The following is a 23,368-nucleotide window of genomic DNA, read 5'->3' on the forward strand; positions in this document are numbered from 1 at the left end:
CGGGGCGGAACTTTTCCGGAGCGAGGAGTGGGGCGTCGTGGCGCCCCCACCCGCAGGGCCGCCCTGGGTTCCAACCCTTGGGAGGGAGGCCTGGAGAAAGAAGGGGGTAGGCTTCCTTTGGACCGGACTTCGCTTCGAGGCACCAAATTCTGGAGGATTTGCTTCGGGTCTTACAGGGGTCTGAGCTGAGAGTGAGGCTTCTTAAGAACTAAAGTCTGTGATGCCTCCACTTCATTCATTATTAAGGCATCGAACATATCCATTGAAGTAAATCACACTGATTTCTTCTCGTATTTTTAACTGTGTAAATTTGTGTGGTAAAGTTCTTAATGTTAGAGTTTGGTGGTTGAGGTATGATTCTGTTCTGCTTGTAGATTTAAATATTTTCTTGAAAGACAGCTGGCTGTGGAGAGCTTTCTACCAACCGCAGTTTAGATGCGTTTTGAAAATTTCATCACCTGAGGTATTTTTCCTTCTCTCTTCTCAAGCACTACATGGTACTTACAGATCCATAAAGGTCATACTTAAGTTGTCCAAGCCAAGAAGTATATGCGCCGCCCCCATCCCCACCCCTAATTTTTCTGCAAATTACACTAGTGAGCGGAATGTATTTTAAGAAGTGATTGGAAGAGTGATGGGAGGAGTAAAAAACAATGGGATATAAGTATTTTCCCAGAGTAGGTGATTTTGATATTATTGAAAGAAATTAAAAATTTTAAAAATTGAGGGAAAAGGCTTAATCTTTTCAAACTTGCATGTTGGGATTTTAAACACAACCAGTTTTTATATGGAAAGAGCTCTGAAGAGTAAGGGGATTTATTTATTTAAACGGTATTCTCCTGAGCCTTAGGGGTTCCAGAGCTCACAGGAGTTCAGCAGGGCTTACTCCCCAGTTCCTCTTTAACTGGAACAACTTCACTTTTAATAACTTTTATATTTTTACATATTGGGCCTTTTACAAATATTGTATTTCTGTAACACTTTACAGATTAGAAAATTGATTAGGGAGATAATGACCTACCCCACTGCCTATTTTCTAATCATAGATGTTACCTTTATTAATGTTTCTTTGTCAGTAAATAATTTGAAGCACAAAGTAACATTGCTTGCCTGATGTTATAGTTCTGTGTTTATGTGTAACTCACATATATCTGAATAAACATTCAATCATGTAGGGATGATTACTTTTAAGCTGCAAGTTGGGGCAGTGACACATTATTGAAACTATAATGAGAAGTGCACATAGAAATTACTGAAGACATTTTTGATATCATCAAAAGGTTTTTCACATTAGTAATTTTATTATGGGAGAGGTATATAAGACCAGGAAGTTTGGCTAGCAACCTCAATATATATTTGAGAAATAACAGGGTTGAGTGCTAGAATCATTAAAATTTCTTTTTTAGGGGCACTTGGGTGGCTCAGGTGGTTAAGCTTTGGATTCTTGCTCTATCCCCTGGTCGTGAGTTCAAGCCACGCCTTGGGCACTCTGCTGGGTATGGAACCTACTTTAAAATTTTTTTTTCTTTTTTGGTGGAAATTTACATAAATTTATTTAAACATTCCTTTTTAAAAAACACAGGTTGTATCTTTTTATATTTGAGTTTTGAAGGGTTGGAGTGATGACCATAATTACAGTATAACCTGTTGAAGGGAACACTGTACTAGGAGATAAGAATTGTTTAGTCATGGCTGTGCTCCAAAGTATCTGTGTCCGTGGACAAGTCCTTTAACCTTTTGAGTCTCAGTTTACAAATCAGTAAAGCCAAAGTGGTATACTGTATTATCAAATGCATGGCCAGTTGTTAAATTTTTTTATTCTGTTAACATTGTCTATTCAGTATGCCTTGACCAAATACCTGGTATATATATACCAGGCACTTAGATGTTTCAGTATTCTATATCTGCATGTTATTTTAAAAATAAGTGTCTTCTTTAAAAGAATTTTAAGTTGGTGATTGATCTTTCGGGATGATATTCATGTAGGTAGGCTTTATTGATTTTTGTGTTGGGATTGGGGAGTCTAGAAAAACTCTTGGGAGGAAGAAGGATGGGGATTCCACAGGAGACAAAGGGTGGTTGAGACTACAGGTTTGAACAGGTGCAGGACCCTTGGTAGTTTGATATGAAGGGCATTATAAGCACACATTATGAAGATGTTTCTGTGTGTTCAAGCTGGGTCTTTTCTTGTTAATAAACCTTTGTCTGAAAATTTGTTTCCTATACCTAATTTTTTTCAAAGGAATCTATAGCAACATCATATTGTCACATGGTACACATTGCTAAGCAGTTACCAAAAACTTACAGTCTTTGAATTTGTTCAGATTATACCTAGACCATTTATTATGGTAGCTAATAGAATGTGTAGCCGATTCGGCTTAGCTGTGAATGCTTATTTATTTGATAATTTAAAACTAAAGACTGACATGTGTCCACAGGGAGCTCTTTGTCCCTGAAATGCTCACCCATGAGAGCTGGATTAATTTCTTAAGGTGTAAATCTGTGATCATGTAGATATAATCCATTATTGGGTGATATTTTGATGATTCCCCCCTTCCCCAGATGATTATCTAATTCTTGCCTGGGCACCTGTTGAGTGGTCCTGATTACTTTCCATCCTTAGATCAGAGGAAGGAGGCAGCCATGTAAGAAAGTCGGCTCAAGTGGAGTCCTATAAGAGTTAAACAAGAAGATAAAAACAAGGTGTGGCCCTGTGAAATATGTGGACCTTGGGTGAGGGGAAGGTATGAGGCAACTAGGTAAAAGTTTGTATCTTCATATACCTTAGGTAGTAACTTTATGCCAGAATGTGTTCTGTCTTTCATCTCAAATAATGTTGGCAACATGAGCTTCATTTATTTTTGCACTGTTCGCCAAGAAATTCTCTGAATTTCTACCTGGGATTATTAACCACCCTTATATGAAAGGAGTTTGGGTTAGATTATATAAAAATCAAAAGGTTGATTATATTCTTTTGCTCTTTCTAATGTTGAATGTACTTCACATCACACAAGTAAAAATTTTATATTTTGTTGAGCCTCATTCCTTGATGATTTTGACCTTTGAGTGTCCTGTTATCTATGTACTACCTAGATAATCTCTTTACCTAGCTTTTCTTTTGCTGAGGCAGGTAGGAGGAGCTAGAGAAAGGAAACGATTAAGAGGTGAGCTTCTGTACACATTTATCTAAAATGTAATAGACTTTAGATTTTTTTTAAGAAACTGGGGGAAAAGTACTAGATGTTAATATGCATTAATAGACTACTGATTCTGTGTTTATGAAATTAGAGGTGTTTTAAACATTCATTGAATAAATGTGTGATAAAGGAGGGAGTTTGAGTTTTTATAATCGTTCATATGTTTATTTGGACTCTGTTGACCAAGTTTATGGAGTATTCATATTTAGGATCTGGATTGAAAGTCGTTAGTGTTTTTGTAGCTGATATGATTTGGATTAAAATCCTATGAGAACAAACTACCTCTAGATAACAGAATAAAGGAATAATGAAAGCCACAGTGTATTGACCATTTGTCAGGCTTTGATTTTCCCACAACTCTCTGACGTATATGATGTTATTCTGTCTTACAAATGAAGAAATATAGACTCAGGGAATCTAAGTAACATGCCAGCATCAGAACTGTGTAGATACAAAATTATTTTCAAAATACTTTCTGAGTGAATTTTTCCCAGCTAGATGAGCCTTCTTGTTCCTAGGAATCAAAAATTGAGAAGCTGAATGTTGATTCAGATTCCCAGAATTAAAAGACACCCTATATATTTATGTATAAGTTAAGTCTTCCAATACAGGAGTCTCTTCTAAAACATTCAGAAAAGATTTAAGAAGTTCGGTTCATTTTTTCATTCCCAAGTTTCTGAAGTCAGCAGAGCTAAATAATTTTATGTCTTCCAACTATCATTGTTTAGATTGAGGAATGGAATCAATATTAAATTCTTAAATGGTAGATATCCTTAATGAAGTATGAAGGGAAGTGTTTCTAAGTACATACATTAAAGACTTTAGAGAGGAGGTGATGGTAAAATTTCCTAGTGGGGTGATTTGGGGCAAGCTCCTCGATTTCTCTAAGCCTCAGTTTTCTTTGTCTTATGGGAAAGCCTTTCTCATAAGGTATTATTATTATTATTATTTAAGATTTTATTTATTTATTGGAAACAGAGCATGAGAGGGGGGAGGATCAGAGGGAAAAGCAGACTCCCCACTGAGCAGGGAGCCCCACGTGGACTCATCCTGGGACTTCGGGATTGTGACCTGAGTCAGAGGCAGTTGCTTAACCAACTGAGCCACCCAGGTGCTGCTCGTAAGGTATTTTTGAAACATTAAGTGAGATGATTGTGTATATAAATAGTAGCTGCTATTGAGTTTGTAAAATCTTAAGATACCGGAATAGAGATTTAGTGAGTGTGAGTCTTTGAGTACAGTTTTAGCAGTGAGCCTAGAAACCATACTATAAGAGATTGCGTAGAGACTTTAGAAGAAGTTATAAAGGTTGTGGGCATATAGTATTTATATGTAAAAGTTAAATGTTAAGAGGTTTGGAAGAGAAAGTTGAGTATGAGTAGATTTGTTTGACTATATGAAGCTGGAGAGGTCATGGGTTTGGAGTTAATGGTTAGGTGGGAATAGCTGGTTAAATAGAGGATAAAGAGTAAGTAATAAAGCAAAGGTGAATGCTCAGACTAGAATGATCAGTAAGTGAAGAAAGGTAAGGGTATTTTGAAGAGAAGTTAGTTTATGATTAGAAATGGGTAAGAAGATACCGCTATGGAAAAAATGCAAGAGAGGGTAAGAAAACTAAATTCTAATCAACAGTTCTGAAAAAAAAAAATAGTCTTTTTATAGAAGGTATTAAGGCTTTACAGGTGGGTCCTGTGTTATTTAAGGTTGAAAAATTGTATTAAAGTAGTACGGATCTTAATCATTTCATACCCAAACCATGCTTTTAGCACTCCAGCTGGTCTTTCCCATTCATTTTGTGCTGCCATCTCCCTTCCCCATTCTATAAACCATCACAGACTCCTTCTAAAAAACTATTTGTATCATATTATTTCTCTGCTTAATATGCTTTGTGATTCCCTTTTCATCTAGGAGAAAGTTTAGAATTCTTTGCTGGGCTTTTGAGACTTTCCATAATTGAACTTCAGGATTGATACATTTCTTTCTCTTTTTTTTAAGATTTATGTATTTATTTTGGAGAGAGAGTGTGAGTGTGTGGGGGGTGGGGCAGAGATAGAGAATTTCAAGCACACTCCCCACTGAGGCGGGAGCCAGACATGGGACTCGGTCTTGGGACCCATGAGATCGTGACCTGAACCAAAATCACAAATCATATGCTTAGCCAACCAAGCCACCCAGGCGTCCCAGGACTGATCTGTTTCAACCGAACCAGTACACTTGCCATCTCTGGAACACACCCTGTCCTTTTATCTCAGTGGATTGTTGTTCATGCTAATTGGTAGGTTGGAATTCTTGCCCTTCTTTTTCTGGCCTTCGCTTTCCTCTCTATCAAAGCTCATTTCTAATATTTCTTCCTTCACAAAGCCGTCTCTGATCTCAGTGTTTCATCTCTCATTTCTCTGTACTTCTATAGCAATATCTATTGTATTATTTGTATGGCTTTAGTTGTATACTTTATTGCTGGGTATTTGTGTTCTTATTATAACTGTGTGTTCAGTTTAATTATAAAATTCTGAAGGGGAAAATACAATACTTTTTATTATCCCCAAAGCTTACCACAGTGCCTTGTGGGTAGTAGATATTCAGATATTTTGTAAATATTAGGCAAAATCTACCTGAGACTGGAAGTGATTGCTGTAGGAGGTGGTGGAAAAAGTTCAGAGCTTTCAGTTAGCAGACATTTCAGGTAGCAGACATTTCCTACTTTTCTTCCTATATATTATTTTGGCTGAACCTGGATGTTTAAGTGTGAAAATTATACATACCAGAAATGTGGCAGAGTTCTTATGTTGATATAGAAAATTAGGTTGATTGATTCTAGACCTAAAGGTTTCATTTTAACTTCCAGTGTTTTCACTTTGAGGGTTAGTAGGACATTCATAGTTTTGCATCTCTTTCCAGGGTTTATTTGCAGATACTATGAACTAGGCAACCTTTTAAATGGGGAGTTGTGGAGTCACAGTAATTAGATGATGTATTAAAGAAGGGAGATAACTCTCAACTGATTTAATTTGAACCAAAACAAATACATAATATACAAATAGTCTATGTTCATATAAACCTTAAAGCTAAATTTTATTTTATTTTATTTTTTTAAAGATTTTATTTATTCATTCAACAGAGATAGAGACAGCCAGCGAGAGAGGGAACACAAGCAGGGGGAGTGGGAGAGGAAGAAGCAGGCTCACAGCAGAGGAGCCTGACGTGGGGCTCGATCCCAGAACGCTGGGATCACGCCCTGAGCCTAAGGCAGACGCTTAATCGCTGTGCCACCCAGGCGCCCCTAAAGCTAAATTTTAAACCATATCAAACTATGAAACTGTTTTCAGTATTTGGAAAATGCATAGTAAAATTTCCTTTATTGAATTTTTAAATTGATAGTTTTATATAGGCAGTCTGGTTGCTAAGACCCATTTATTGGAGTATGATACTGATGAGACCAGACTCATAAATTTAATTCTTTGTGCGCCTTTTAAATTTTTCTAGCCTTAACATTAGCTACTAACAATGATAGCTAACATTATGGAACAGTGGGCCAGGCATTATCATAGAAAAATTTTAATTATTGTCTCATTAAATCTTCCTATCTCTGTATATGAAATAGATACTATCATTACTTGTATCATCACAGGTGAGGAAATTGAGACAAAGGTTAAGTTAGTTGTCCAAAGTTTCACAGCTGGTAATAGAAGCTAAACACATGTCCTTGGATTTTTCATAGTTATTGGGTATATGTATCACTGTAGTTTTATTGCTCCTGCTAAAAGAAACTGTTGGCAGTTGTGATGGTTTAGAAAATCTTTGGATATGAAGGGTATGACTACATTTCCATTGTACCCAGTGAGTGAATCTTGTGATTGAGTTGGGATCCGAGGTGGAAGGGTATACTAATTTTGAAAAGTATAGTGTCATATGTTATGCCAATTCACTTTAGAACTTTTTACCAAGAGCTATTAAATTTTGTAATGTAAGAAAAATATAAGATATAGGCATAATACACAACTAGTACCACAAGCCATACACAGTTTTGCCTTGTGGCTTATTCATAACTTTGCAACCCACTGACAAATGCTTTCATCAATCCTTTATTCAGATTAAATTCTTAGTGAATTTAAGAAGGTAGTCTTAAACACAAGCTACCTAATTGGGTTTACAATAGAAGTTATATTATAAATGGAATATTTCAATATTAATATTTTTAAAAATAAATTCCTTGAAAGCAGGAACAGGGTTTATTTAAGTTGATGATCAATATATGATTGTTTAATCTTCATAGTCTCCTTGCTTATTTTCTGATGAACACATGACAAAGAAAATTGCATGTGAACCAGAAGTATAGCAAATTATGAGAGCATAGGTCATGTGTAATCCATTTTATATTTAGGCTGGTTCTTTTTACTCATCTGTGATATGACCATTCAGGCAAGGATGTAGATAAATGGGGTCTTTTGTGTGTATTTTGTTTTGAGTCAGTCTATATGTAGCCTGGTTATTTTATTTAAAGAATATGTTATTCAAGAACTATTGTGCTATTTCTAAGAATGTAATTCATTACTGATTTTGAATAAATGCCTTAGCTTTTTCTTTTCTTCTTCTTTTTTTTTTTTTAGCACTTCTCCTTTTCTTTAGTATGAGTGGTAGAAAATTACGTCTATTTTGATATTACGTCTATAGGAGATGCAGCTTGCTTACTTTGTTACCAAATTTCAGAAATGAAAATATTAATGATAAGAATAAGCAAGGAGTGGCTGTACATTGTTTTTTTGGTTTTATTTTGCAAACAGAATTACAAAACTTACCAGGCTTTAGAAAAACATCTTTGCAGTATGCCATCATGCTTCAGAATGTAAATAGATGGTAAATCAAATTTTCACTTTTTATGAAGCAGTAGATTATTATCCTTGCTGAGAGTCTGTAGGGCTGTTTGGATGTTAGGGGCTGCTCTTAGAACTGGCAGTTTTTGTTCTGCTGTCAACCCACAGCTTAACCTGTATTATTCCATATCTGTCATGTTCATTTTTCTCTCTGTAAATGCTTCCTCATAGTGTAAGCAAGTACTTCAACAACTAGTCGGCCATCTAGTGTGATCTTGTACTAGTTTGCTACCATCAGTAGAATAAGGAGCTCCTTAAGTGCATATGGGAGTAATTCATTTTATATACAGTAAAACTCCCATACTAAGTTAAAGATATTTTTGTCTGAAGTACATTGAAAGTGGGTTTCCAAGCTCTCAGAAATTATTCCTTTGTGTCTAAATTATCTTATACTTTGCTTCTCATGTAGAAAACACTTTAAAAATTTTACTCATTCATGACTATTGATTGAATGATCAGATGAATAAATAAATAGCTCAGAAAGAGAATGTATAGGCTCTAACTTCTAGTCAAAACCACATCTTTCTCTTTTGTCCCCTCCAATATATCTTACGTGGCAGTTTACAGGAATGAGAGTGTCAACTAATGATGTCAAGAAACTTTTAAAAGTCATTAACACAATCTGAAAATCAGAGTTTTAATTCGTAAGCTGCACATGTGCATTAAAGTCCAGTATTTTCTTACTAGAAATCAATTCTATTTCTGTAGAGATTTTAAAAATTAGAACTATGCATTCTATAGAATAACAAATGGAAATGATAGGATACAGTTTGTTTGCAGGTCCTCTTGTATGGGAATACCTTTTCCTCGGTAGAAAAGAATTCCTGAGTCTGTCGACAAGAGAAAAGTCATGATAATGGCTATCATTCCTTTGTCCTACATATAAAACAAGTGTCTCACTATATGCAAAGTATTATGATTAGAAAAGACATGACCCCTTCCCTTGTGAGTCTTAAAATCTAAAATGAGAAGAATTCATAGGGTCTTGTATACTATGATAAGGGTGAAATAAGGATTCTGTGAGTTTATGACTAATGGTAGATGCATTTCCTGAGATAGGGAACTCGGTAGGAGAAGTGGCAGGGAATTGAGAAATTTATTTTAGGTCATGTCATTTGAGGTGTGGCTAATCAAGCACAGGGGGAAGTTAGATATGTATTTTTTAAGCTATTAGAAAGATGGAATTTTCACTTAAAAAAAACCTTTTTTCTCTTACTTTCCCGACACCCTTTTCCATACACACAAAGCATCTCATCAAAACTTGAGGACTCAGTGAATGAATCTGGTTTTGAAAAATGTTAGATTGTATGGACAGAAGTCTTTCTCTTAGAGGCAAATACTTGTTGGTTCTTTTTTCTAGCAGTGGCATTTCATATGTGTAAAATACTTAAAATTTGCTACATATTTTGTTTGTGAATAAGCCTTTTATCATCTTAAATATTTAATAAATTTTATTTTCCCCTTCTTTCAGGTTGCCAGCATACATTTTTAAATGTACTGTCACACACAGGGTTTTGTTTGTTTTAAGCAAAAGAAAAAAGAATGGATTGGCTAATGGAGTCAGTTATTATTTTCTAGGTCAGTCTGAGTCTGAATCCTCAAATATGCAAGGTTTAAAAAATAGCAAACTGGAAATTGAATCCACTTCTGTAGGCAAGTTATTAAAAACTGAGAAATTTGAAATAATTAACAGATGAGGCAAATTGAGATTATGAATACTGTAGAACATTCTTAGAAAACTTTAAAAACTAAATAGCTCTGTGCTTTCCACATCTTTTCAATATTTTGCTTATGCTGTAGTTGTAAGTGAAAATAGGTCAGTATCTAATTTTTATAGTCACTAGCACCCACCAACTAAATTGAGCTTAGATATTTTTCAGGCAATTATGTCCTTCTGAAGTTTACTTTTAAAAATTGCGCAGTACATACCTTTGTAGAAACTTAAGAGGACTACCTTATGGAGCATGTAGTTCATATCACAGTACATGTCTGCAAGATACTGATACATTAAGCGTGGAGGAAATATCAAAAGCAGCAAGCTCTGTCTACACTTACTGTGTGAAACTGAGACTGCTGCTCATAGCTGCACAATGTAACTGTGGTTTGGGTAGTTGTAAATTTTTACCTAATTCAACAAAGACTATTTTTGAATGATATTTGGTAGAAAAAAGATAACTTGTATCATGGACTTCATGGAAATACAGTTTAGCCTAGAAGAACTGTATCTGACTTACTTTGGTTGGTTTGCTTGTTCTCTTTTGGTTTGCTTTTTCAAATTTCATTTTTAAGGTTTTAATTTAGGGCATTAAATTTAGGTATTATTTAATTCAGTAAGAGTCTTTTGCATTATAATTTATTTGGATGAAATTTGGTTATTTGGAAAAAATATTTTATTCAAAGAGTGAAGTCAGTATTGAAGCTATAAGATGAAGAAATATTGGGCAGCTGAGGAAGTTTTCAGGTAATCTTTGAAAAATTTTAATATAGTATATTACATGTTGCTCCATATAATCTGTAGTCATCTTTTAAAATCTTTTAATGCAAAATTAGATATACAGAAAACCATGCAAAACCATGACAGTCTTTTTAAATGACTTTATTGAGTTATAACTCACATAGCATAAAATTCACCCATTTAAAGTTTGCAGCTCAATAGTTTTTAGTGTATTCACAGAATTGTGCAACCATTAACCACAATTTAATTTTAGAACATTTACATCACCCCCAAAGAAACCTTGTACTCATTAGCAGTCACTCCCCATTCTCCTTTCCCCTAGCCCTTGTCAACCACTCATCTACTTTCTGTCTCTATACATTTTTTTGGATATTTCATATAAGTACAATCTTGATAAGTTTTTGATCAGTTAATTTCTAGCCTTTATAAACATCTTGTATATCTTATGAGCTGAACCAGTGGTGAGTAATGTAGCCTCCTTATATAGCTTAAATAATGGTTGTTTCCTCCTCCTGTGAACAGGAAAAATTAATTCAGTAATTGGAAGACTGTATCCAGATTTAAACCAAGAATCAGCCTCTTCACTAGTATTATAAGTTCAAAGAGTATGTACCATTAGTCCTCATCCAGAAGTGCTTGTTACTGTGGGTTGCTCATTAGTCCCTTAGCTTTCCCTGAAGTGTTGCTGTAGTAGCCATTTCTCTTCTAAAGTTGCAGACTCAGGCTTGCTTGCATGAGTTCACTGAAATGTTTCCCCTAGCAGCTGACTTGCCTGAACTCTACCTTCTTACTCCCCTAAACCCAAGAATGAGAAAGGCAAGAACAGGAAAATAGAAGAGGAACTGGAGATTGATCAGGCTGGGGAGGGACAGAGTTCTTCACATGAGAACAGGAATAGAAATGGTACAGAATTTGCGAGGAGACTGAGTTTGTGAACAGAAGAATAAAACTTGGAGGTTGCTTAGGAGAGAATAAGACCTAGAAGGAAGAAAAAAAAGGCAGAGATGTTATGTAGTAGAAGATGAGATTTTTTTTTAAATTCTCCGTTCTGAACTTTGAATTTTAGTCATAATGTCAGTGAAGCACAAATGATAATTCCATTTCCTGATGAGGTTTAGTACCCTTGACATATTTTCTTTCCGGAACTTTGTATAGGAATTTTAAAAGTTGAATTATGTTTGTTGGGGGGGGTTATTTGAAGGTCTTCAGGTTTGAACCAGTGTAGCATGGGTGACCCTTATCACCTTGGGATACTTTGGAGAGATCCCACAGAGAAGTAAATGGCACTGTCCCTTGAGGCTTTTCAAATTGGAGAGGTAGAATCCTGTTCTGGATGCCTCCATACTCAGTGGACTACTTCAGGGATCTAGATTAGCCAGGGGAATGGCGCTAATTGAGAGATTGCTGCTGCCAAAGAAAATCTAATTTGATTTGATAGATCAGGGGCTTCTGGTTGGACTAGGATTGTTATGGGATTTTAGGTACAGTCAGTAAAAGTGCCCCCCAAAGAGCCATAGTCATACATACAGCTTTAAAGGAGTAAAGTCCTGTAATAAGCAAACTCAAAATTTGGGAGAAGGGGAATGCAAACTAATGGGAACTGTTTGTACTTATATTTTATATCTTGGATGATATGTTTAAAACCCCCATAATCAGTTCCTTATCAGAAATATTGCCTACAGTATTTTGTATATAACTTTCTAAAGGAGCAGGTGATGGAGATACTTAATTTCTTTAGAGCAATGAGATTCATTATTTAACATATAAAATGTTATCTGATTTGAATGAGTGTTTTTATTATTGGAAACCAAGTTTACAAAATTATTTTTTTTAAATAAGTATTTCTATTCAAAAGAACGCTATAGGGGCACCTGGGTGGCTCAGTCGGTTAAGTGTGTGCATTTGGCTCAGGTCGTGATCCTAGGGTCCTGGGATGGAGACCCGGGTCTGGCTCATTGCTCAGCGGGGAGCCTGCTTCTCCCTCTCCCTGTGCCTGCCACTCCCCCTGCTTGTGTGCTCTCTCTTGCTTTCTCTTTCTGTCAAATAAATAAAATCTTAAAAAGAAAAAAAAAACCTCTTCATAACTTTTATAGATTACTTATATTGTAGAAGAAATTTAAGAGTATTTGTTGATTTAACTGACTAATCTAAAATTGAGCTTTATTAAAAGAATATTTAACTGGAGAAACCTGTGAAAATATTTTAGGCCTGAGGGAGATTGGAGTAGCATTCCAGAGGCCTTAAGCCCTGTGAGCTGCAAACTTATGGACCCCATAGGAAACTTCTACCTCTAACTAAAGTAAAGATATACAAATTTAAAGATTGCTGTGATTTAGGTATATTTAGAAAATGAGATGCCAGAGGAGCATTTGTTAAATGAGATTAAGCTGTACGTTATAGAGTAAGGTGCCGTTGTTTTGCTGGTGTTTTCTGATTCTCTCAGTGGAATAAATGCTGCTTGAGAGTGTGAAGAACTGTGCTACTGCCATAGCCATATTCTAGGGGTTGGCATCAACAGAGAGATTAGTTAACAGTTTTTGGGCTTTCAGAGGCACTATTAAGTCCAAGGCTTAACTTAGAGCTACTTCTGTGGACTATTTATGCTACTTAACTATTGTTGGAGAATTTGATTTTCTCCTTCCCCTTTCCCCCTCATCCTTTGGTTGTAGGTTTTTTGAAGTGAACATAATTTTATTTCTTCAACTCAGTGAACTAAATTTATTGCATTTGTTTCTAATCTGTTGTCATCCTTTGAAATTTTAGTATCAGTGATTTTCTTAATTTCCAAAAGTGGTATTTTCCCAGTTTCCTTGGTAAATTTTTAAATAATTTCTTCTCATTTTCCTGGTGTGCGTGTGTTTGTGTGAAAAGTCTTGTTAAATGTTTCATACATAGTTATTTTATATCGCATATTTGTTATGTTACTCCTGTTCATTGCAGCCTGTTCCCTTGTATATTTGGTGATTTTTTTTTTTTCTGTGAGCTCAAATTTGATTAAACACAACATTCCTTCATCATCAGTATAACTGTCTACAATTTTATTTCCTCTTTTTGTAGCATAAAAAAGTTTCGTTTTCTTTTTTATATTTAATATCTACTTTAATCAGCCAAATATTTCAGTGAGCACAGTTCCTTGTATCTCACTACTGGAGTTACCTTTCTTGCTAAGGTATGTCTTTTAGTAATCTTTTCAGTAACAGAGTGTGGCCTATAAATGTCTGTACTTTTTATCTGAAAGTATATTTTATACATTATTTTCTTTTTTTTTTTTTAGCAAATAATTCTTGGTTAATAGGTCCCCCCTTCCTATTAGTACCCTCAAGATATTTCATTGTTTTATGAAACTTGGATCTCTGAGAAGTCTGGTTTCTACCTAGTTGTTAGGCCTTTGTATTTAATTTTTCTCTCTACCAGTTTTTAAAAAGATTCCTTTTCTGTATCCTGTCACCACTATTCACTGTGTGACCTTGGGCAAGTTCTACACAGAGATAATGAGAGCGTATCTGTGTTGTATGGGGTTGTAGCAGTCATTACATTAATATATGTAAACTATACGCAGGACAGAGCCCTGTTTTTTAAGTGTGGTATAAATATTAGTGTTTGTTCTATCTACTTTATATCCTGAACACACGCTCATATGCCTAGGAGGTATATGTTGTGCTATATGGAGGTACTCTTTGAAATACATTGTTATTTGAAGACACATGTCTTTCTTCAATTCTAGAAAATTCTTTAACCTTTATATATATATATATATATTTTTTTTTTAAAGATTTTATTTTTAAGTAATCTTTGCGCCCAACATGGGATTCAAACCTACAACCCCGAGATCATGCTCTACCCACTGAGCCAGCCAGGTGTCCCTGTATTTTTGAATATTGCTTTTCCAGTATTCCTTTTTAATCTCTATGTTATTTTCTAGGCAGTTCCTAAGTATCATTTTTCAATTTACTAATTAACCCCTTGACTTTATTCAGCTAGAGTTTACATGGCCTCAGTTGTTTTTATTTCTCAGTGAATGTTTTTCTCCCTTTCAGATTCTCCCTCTGTAATAGACACCTATTCTGGTTTGATTTCTGACCATTTTTCCTCTTCATGTCTATTGTCTTTTTTAACTTTGGAAGGATCCTAAACACACATTTTATGTTATTTTCAGATTGTTATTTTTCCTTCTAGTTTGGATTCCTACAATTGTGGATTTTGTTGGCTGTCCATCATAGTTTTTTTTTTCCTCATGTGTTTTGGAGTTTGTTTTTTGTTCTCTTACTAAATGGAGGTTTTTTTTCTTTGTTTTCACCCTTCTTATCCAGTGTTTTTGCATGTGCCTACATCTTGGCCGTGGGGTGCCCAGTCTGAAACCATGTCTTATGTTGGAGGTGTGGTTCCTGATTCTTGATAAGATCAGGATCAGGCTCTCTCCAAGAAAAGACACAGACTAAAAGAAGAGCTATACTCTTCTGCTCGTTGGGCACCTAACTTCATCTAAACTATAGCTCCAGGTTATAAGGTTAGTAAGTAGCTTTTCCCAGCTCCTTTTATAGGCAACAGACCCCTCCCCCCCAGGCATGAGTTTCAGTGAGCTTGAGTTCTATCCCAGCTTTGCACAGGGCATTTTTAATTTGTTACTATCCCTGCAGGATGTAGACCCATCTCTGTTAGTTGAACCCAGGAGGCTCATAGTTCCAGCTTCACAAAAGTCTTTGTATTTTAATACTTTATCTTCAGCAGGTGACTTGGTCTTCTTAATTTTGTTTTATAGTTCATTTATTTTAAAAATATTTTTAGAATAGAAGGGTACTTCAGAGTGTGCATATAGAAAACCATTTAAATGGAAGTCAACATTTAAAATTAATGTGTGTCCACACATCCTTTAAAAAGGTGGCAGTTTACTCTTCTACCTATGAGAAGCATATATTTTTTTTTACTCCTTTGCCAATACTGGACACTATACATTTTTAATCTTTTTTTATAGATTTTATCTGTTTGAGAGAGAGAGAGAGAACACACATGCAAGAGCCTGAGCAGGGGGAGGGGCAGGCAGAGGAAGATGGAGAAGCAGACTCCCCCCTGAGCAGGGAGCCAGTCTCAGGGCTCAGTCCCAGGACCCTCGGATCATGACCCAAGCCGTAGGCAGACGCTTAACCCACTGAGCCACCCACGCACCCCATTTTTAAGCCTTGATAATGTGTAAAAAATAAATCTGTGTTTAATGGCTAGTGAGGTTGGTTATTACTCCATGTATTTATTGTCCATTTGTATTCTTTGATGAATTGCATTATCTGTTCATGTTCTTTGTTTCTTTCCCTTTAAAGTGTTCATTTTATTGCCTTATAAGAGACTTCTGTCTGTTTTAGGAGTATTAACTTTACCATGTATATTGCAAATACTTGTTTTAAAGGTATGTAGCTCTCAAGCTTATGAGCTTGGTTTTATAGTGTAGAAGTTTTATTCCTCTGGAATTGCTTTTTATTCCTTTTAAGTCTTTTTTTCCCCAATGGCAAAAAAATGTCATACTTAGATTCTTTCCTACAATAAAATTATAGAAATATTTGCCTGGATGTACTTGTACGGTTTTATTACAGTATTTCAAACTTAAATCTTTAATTACCGCTATTTATTTTAAGATGTGTAATAGGAATTCAGCTACTTTCTAGGGGAGGGCAGGATTGAAATAGGCCAGCTGTTTTAACACCATTTATTGAATTTTTGTTCCCACAGTTGCCTTTCCAGAGTCTCAATTCTGTTCCACTGATGAATCCTTTTAGTATTCCCTCTTAAATAACATAATTTGAAATTATTTTAATATTAGATATGACAGATGCTAATGTTTTTTAGAATGTTTTGGCTATTCTCAAACATTTATTCTTTCATATGAATTTTGTAATCATTTCATCAAGGTCTGGGAACAAAAAGACCCAGTTGTGGTTATACTAAATTTATTGATTAAGAAAGGGAGGTTAACTGTCTTTGCAATATTGAATCTTCCTGTCTCAGAAATAGGAGTGTCTTTTATTCTGAAGCTCTCTTCTTAAAGGTCCTGAATATTTCTTTGATTATTTATTTAGATATAAAGATTATTATTGGCATTTTTTTCTTTACTTTCTAAGTGGTTATTTTTAATAGTTTTCTTAAGGATTTTCTGTAGTCAGATAACCTTATTGAACTTTTTTTCCTAATATTGTTTTAGATTTTTTTTTAAGATTTTTTTTATTTATTTATTCCACAGAGATAGAGACAGCCAGTGAGAGAGGGAACACAAGCAGGGGAAGTGGGAGAGGAAGAAGCAGGCTCATAGCGGAGGAGCCTGATGTGGGGCTCTATTCCATAACGCAGGGATCACGCTCTGAGCTGAAGGCAGACGCTTAACCGCTGTGCCACCCAGGCGCCCCTATTGTTTTAGATTTTGAGTTTGCCATCACATAGTTAATATCTGCAAGTAGCAATTTGATCTTTCATAATTTTATGCCTTTTAAAAAAATCTTAACTGTATTGATTATTATTTCTGGACCTTGCTAGATATTAAGGATAAGAATAGGTATCCTTGTGTTCTTTTCTGGGACTTGTTCTAATCACTATGTTTCCTCTTTGGCTTGAAATATAGATTATCATATTATAGAATGAATTTTATCAGATGAAAATTCGATCATGTGGTTTTTTTTCCTTTGAACTTTTTTATTTTTATTTTTTTAATTTTATTTAGGGGCACCTGGGTAGCTCAGTCGTTAAGCGTCTGCCTTCGGCTCAGGGCGTGATCCCGGCATTAAGGGATCGAGCCCCACATCAGGCTCCTCGCTTGGAGCCTGCTTCTTCCTCTCCCACTCCCCCTGCTTGTATTCCCTCTCACTGTGTGTCTCTCTCTCTGTCAAATAAATAAATTATCTTTTAAAAAAATTATTTATTAGAGTGCTTGGAAGAGGGGGATAAGGAGCAGAGGGAGAGTGAGAAGCAGACTCCCCGCTGAGCAGGGAGCCTGCTCCCCCCCCCCGGGGGGGGGCTTCATTCTGGAACTCCAGGATCATGACAGGAGCTGAGGGTAGACGCTTAACCGACTGAGCCACCCAGGCGCCCCCCCCTTGGGACTTCTTTTTTAAAAAGATGGCAAATTAATAGGTTTCTGAATGTTGGCTCGTAGTTAAATTCTTAAGATGAGCTCTTCTAGGTGATTTGCTTATACTTAGGGTTTTTTGCATCTGTGTTACTATGTTTGGATTATAGTTTTATTTTTTGGTACTGTCTTTGCCAGTTTTTAATCAGTATTACTGTTTTAAGGCTTTCAAGATCTTGGTTGTGAAATTGTCTGATACACTTGTTTTTAATAACTTTATTTTGGAAACAATTTAAACTTACAGAAAATTTGAAGAAATAAAGGTACAGTGAACTTTCATATATACCTGAATGACTAATTTTTTCCCACATTTGTTTTATAAGTTTTCTTTTTTCCCTCTTTGTGTACGTATGCATACATACTCTTTTTGCACACACATATATAAGCCAGTGCACAATTGCACATTGCACTTTATTGTCCTAGCTCCTTGGTCTTCTTTAACCTGGAATGGTTCTTCTGCTTTTTTTATTTTGTTTTTCATGAGCCCTAGAGTTCTTTTGAGGGTTAGTTCTTTGGTAACTTTCTCATTTTGTTCCCAAGTTACTGGTCTCTATTTCATCACTGCTTGAAAAAAATTTGGTAATTTGTTTTTCAAGAACATTGTCTCCTCAATATTTTCAAATTTATTAGCAAAGAATTGTACGGTGTGTTTTATAAAACAAAACAAACACCTGTCTCAGAGGCAGGCTGTATGCTTGTTTGGTTTCTAATTTTGAATAATAGTTTTTCTCAGACTGATTAGTGGTTTACGTGTTTTACTCATATTTCACTCATATGACATCACGTTTACCTAAATTTTTCTTAATATATTCCTTAATATATTTCTTTCCATAGGTCTGTGTGTATGCATGTGGTTGTTCTTTTTACTTTTTGGGTTGAGATTTAATGTACTGATTTTCACCTTTTTTACTAAGAAAGTGTTAGTTTTCCTGAGTAACGTTTGGTCACCTCTCATAAAATTTGATATAAGGTTTTATTTACCATTATTGTTTCTGAATATTCTGTAATTGTAAAAATGTACAAACTCACTGCAAGGTTGATGAGAAGCATGCCTTTAAAGCAATTTCCAGATGTTTAAAGTTTTCTTCTTTTTTTTTCATTGTTACCAACAGCTACTGTTACCGTATTAAAGTCAGATAATATAGTCTGTGTCATTTGTTTTCTTTTTTGGGGGGTGGGGCGGTGGTTCCTGGAGTAGGGTGAATGGGAGTATGTTAGGAAACTTGACAGCTTTTGTTTTCCAATATACAATCAAATAAATGCTTGGTTTTTAATGTTTTAAGCATATTTGAACAGAAAATATAGTTTTAATTTCAGCACATAGTATTTTTGAAGGGTTGTATGAATTATCTGACATAAAAGTATTTTAAGCTATAATTTTAGAGTACACACTCATCAATTAAAAAAAGATAGTCATTGTATTTATTGACTTATTCCTTATGCTTTTCTTTTTCTGAAATTAAAATCACAACCCTTGACTTCTTTTTTTTAATAATTTTTTTAACATTTTTTAAAAAGATTTTATTTATTTATTTGACACAGAGAGATACAGGGAGAGAGGGAACACAAGCAGGGGGAGTGGGAGAGGGAGAAGCAGGCTTCCCGCTGAGCAGGGAGCCCTATGTGGGGCTCAGTCCCAGGACCCTGGGATCATGAACTGAGCCAAAGGCAGACACTTAACAGCTGAGCCACCCAGGCACCCAACCCTTGACTTCTGTTATACAGTTGACCCTTGAACAACATGGAGGTTAGGGGCACCAGTTCTCCACATGGTCAAAAATTCACATATAACTTATGTCTGCCCCGGAACTTAACTATTGATAGCCTACTGTTGACTAGAAACCTTACTGATAACATAAACAGTTGATTAATATATATTTTGCATGTTATATGTATTGTATACTGTATTCTTAAAATAAGCTCGAGAAAAAATGTTAAGAAAATCATAGGAGAGGGGCGCCTGGGTGGCACAGCAGTTAAGCGTCTGCCTTCATGCTCAGGGCGTGATCCCAGCTTTCTGGGATCGAGCCCCACATCAGGCTCCTCTGCTGTGAGCCTGCTTCTTCCTCTCCCACTACCCCTGCTTGTGTTCCCTCTCTCGCTGGCTGTCTCTATCTCTATCGAATAAATAAATAAAATCTTTAAAAAAAAATCATAAGAGAAAATACATTTATAGTACTGTATTTATTAAAAAAAAATACATGTATAAGTGCACCTATGCAGATCAGACCCATGTTTTTCAAGGGACAGTTGTATTTGCATAGTGTATGTTGTCCACCCCAAAGTCCTATATACTATGACATCTCCATTTATTGAATTTCTGGTTTTGATTAATCTCTTGGCATTAATCTTTCTTTAAATAGGTTTTCCATTAATGGTACATAGATGATACTTTTTTTTTTTTAAGCTTTATTTATTTGAGAGAGATAGAGAAAGAGCTTGAGCATGGGGAGGGGCGGAGGGAAAAGGAGAGAGAATCCACAAGCAGACTCCTCGGCTGAGCACAGAGCCTGATGGGGGGCTCTATCCCAGGACCCCAAGATCATGACCTGAGCCAAAATCAAGAGTTGGCCGCTTAACTGACTGAGCCACCCAGGCACCCCTGGATGATACTTTTTTAGTGTTGGCATAGTTCATGATATCTTTTCTGTTACCTTCACATATAAATGCCAACTTTGCTGGGTATAGAATTCTGGGAATATCCCTCTTTACCCTCAACATTTATAGGCCTTAATTCATTATTGCATATCATGTGACAAAGAAGTTTGAGGCAAGCCTGATTTGTTTTTGTTTTTATTTTTCTAAATTGTATTCTTGAAATTCATTATCAAAGTAAACTTTGGTATTGATCACTTTCTACTAAAATTACTACTTGATGAACACTTTCAATCATCAATTCAAATTTTCCCTCAGTTTGGGATTAATTTCTTTTTTCTTTGAAGTTTTATTTCTTCTCCATTATTTGGTTTTCTGTTTATACTAATTAAATTGTTGGATCTGCATTGTTTGTATCTTCAATCTACTCACTTTTATCTCTCTATTCTTACCTGCATACAGGATGATTTTTCTCTTAATTTTACCCCTTGCAGATGTTTTCTATAAGTTCTTTGCACATTATTGTTTTGCCATTTATAACATTACAATAATTTTTATCTCTTAAATTTCTTTCCTTAGTTCTATTAATACTTTTTATACTCCAGTTTCTTATTTGTCATACACATTTATTCTCTTACCATTCTAGAGGGCACAAGTCCAAAATTAGTTTCACTGGGCCAAAGTCAAGGTGTTGGCAGGAATGTGTTCACTTTGGAGGCTTTAGGAAGAATGCAGCGTTCCTTGGATTGTAGCCATGTATCACTGTAATCTTCAAGGGCGAGCATCATCAAATCTCTCTTTGCTCTGTCTTCAGTTCTCCTCTGTGACAGTTCTTCCTCTGCCTCTCTTTCAAGGACACTTGTGATTGCAATTTGGGGCCCCAGTATAATCCAAAATAATCCTCCCATTGCAAGTTTTTTAACTAATCACGCCTGCAGAGATTCTTTCCAAATAAGGTAACATTGTAGGATCCAGGCCTGGTACGTTTGAAGCCATTATTCAGCCTTTTACAGGTATCATTTTGTTTTGCTTCTTCGAGATGAGGTTGGCCACTTCATGAAAAATCAGATTAGAGTAAATCCTCATGGATTGTATGCTGTTACAGTCACAGGTATTGTTCTCTTTATCAGATGATGCAAGCTCAGATGCGGGGTGGTCCATGAGGAGTAGTAGGGGCACTGGAGAATGCATGTTGTTCAGGGGCAGGGGCTAACTATATATGTGAAGATCACATTCAGGCTACCAGCTTGTAGTCCTAGTTGGTAGCTGGTTTTTTCATTCTCTACAAGTTAACTGATTTTTCTGTTGTAAAATAATTGTATCTCATAATCTTCATCTTGGTGTTGAGAATAAAAATTTTTAAGTAGAATTCATCAGTATGATTTTAGACTGAAGTATTATTTACTAATGTCATTTTACCTAGGTCCTAGTCCTAGAACTTTAGACTCCTTGCTTCTACATTTTTCAGAACAAGGTAATTGTTCTGAAATGGTTAATCAAGGTTGTTTATCAATGAAGAGAGTTAGAAATTAAGCTAAAGGATTTGTCCAAAGTCACATATTGGATACATCTATAACTTTTAAGTTTAAAACTTTTTAAGTTAAAAACTTTCGAGTTTAAAAAAAGGTATTTCCATCTATAGACATAAAGGGGGTGTCTCCTTAGTATAAATTGGGTAAGTGGGCAACTTCCCAACTTCTTTTTGCTTTATATACGGGATTTTGTTTTTTAGATTATTTTTATGATGCAGGTTATTTGAGAGTTAAACTAATGACAAGTCATAGAGATGAACTTAGTTTTAAAACACGGTGAGTAGATGTTTGCTTGGCTGGATTTCTCATTAAAAAAGTATGAGTGTATACTTTGAGTCCTTGTGTATCTTAAAATATCATCTGGTTCCCTTTCCCCCATACACATGAATAATAGTTTGGAAGCCAGCATAAAGTGAGAAAAGGGCTTAGGTCTAAGCCTTGAATGTCAATATTTAATGGCTTGGAAGATGAAGATGGGCATGCAAAGGGAACAAGGACAGAAAAGCCAGGGACAGGAGGAAAGGTGAGCGTGTGTCGCATCTTGAAAAGCCAGTGGGAAGTTGGAAGAGGGAGTGTTGAATGCTGTTTTAAGCAGTCAATGAAACGAGGGCTAAAAATGTCCACTGGATTAAGCAACCTGGAGGAGCCTATTTTGGTGGAATGGCCAGGCAACAGTGTGAAGCATCAACACGTGTTTTTAAGAAGTTGAACTGCAAAGGTAAGGGAAAGGCAGATGGGTAGCTACAGGAGAAGGAGTCACATAAAGACTTATTAGTAATGGTCAACATCTGAGTGTCTTTAAAAATTGTACTCTGATTGAAAAGGAGAGGTTGAATATAAAGAAGAGGATAACAGTGTTGTAAGGTTCCAGAGAAGACATGTAAGTTAGTATAAGATTCCTTTGAAGCATGGGCTTCAAAGCTCTAATAGAGGGATTTATGTTTAAGTGAGAGCACAGAGAGCCCTCTCTTATAACCAAAGGTATGAGGATAGGATGGGTACAGCTGTGGGTGGGTTTGTATGTTTGGAATTAACAAGATGAAGAGAAAGACCTGAGTTTTAAAAGAATTCCTTGAGGTGATCTCATTTATTGGTTTGGCGCTTTTTTTTCCTGTGGTATCCAATTGGCTATTCATTGTCTTTATTGAAATTTTTAGTTCAGTAATTGTTTTTCCTTTCCATGTACCTACTTTTCAGAGTGCCTTTTTTTTCTTAATTGACAGCCTGTAGTAGTTTTATTCATTTAGCATCCTCGCCTATCTCTTATCTTAATGGGTAATTTCTAGTTTGGAGATAATGAATATTGAGGTGTGTGCTCCCCTCCCTCCCCGTAACTTCTGAACCTTTAAAAATATATCCTTTTATTTTTCTTTGCTCATTATTACATTTTTTTTAGCCTCAGTATTTGAGATTAGCTTTGCCAGAAATTGTTCACTCTGGTTTTCTGTCAGTCCCAGACAAAAACCCAAAGTTTAGATTTCTTGCTTTTTTTCCTTTTCTTTTTACCTTTCCTTCTTTTTTGTCATTTATCTTTGGCAGTATAGAAGTTTAGAAGTTAAGAGTAGGCAGAGGAAGAAATGGCACTTTAAGGTATTTTCAGCTTTTTTCTGTGA

General features: G+C 35.6%; 1 protein-coding gene across 1 annotated transcript in view; it reads left to right on the forward strand.

Annotated features, from left to right (window-relative positions):
• The first annotated feature begins 324 nt into the window (after positions 1–324).
• Positions 325–23,368, forward strand: part of PPM1A (protein phosphatase, Mg2+/Mn2+ dependent 1A) — a 42,049-nt gene continuing 19,005 nt past the window's right edge. The window contains exon 1 of the mRNA XM_011225515.3: positions 325–463. The gene's annotated coding sequence lies outside the window, so the exon portion shown is untranslated. The remainder of the gene's footprint in view (positions 464–23,368) is intronic.

Source organism: Ailuropoda melanoleuca, chromosome 14, assembly GCF_002007445.2.
Source record: "Ailuropoda melanoleuca isolate Jingjing chromosome 14, ASM200744v2, whole genome shotgun sequence".
Lineage (NCBI taxonomy): Eukaryota > Metazoa > Chordata > Mammalia > Carnivora > Ursidae > Ailuropoda > Ailuropoda melanoleuca.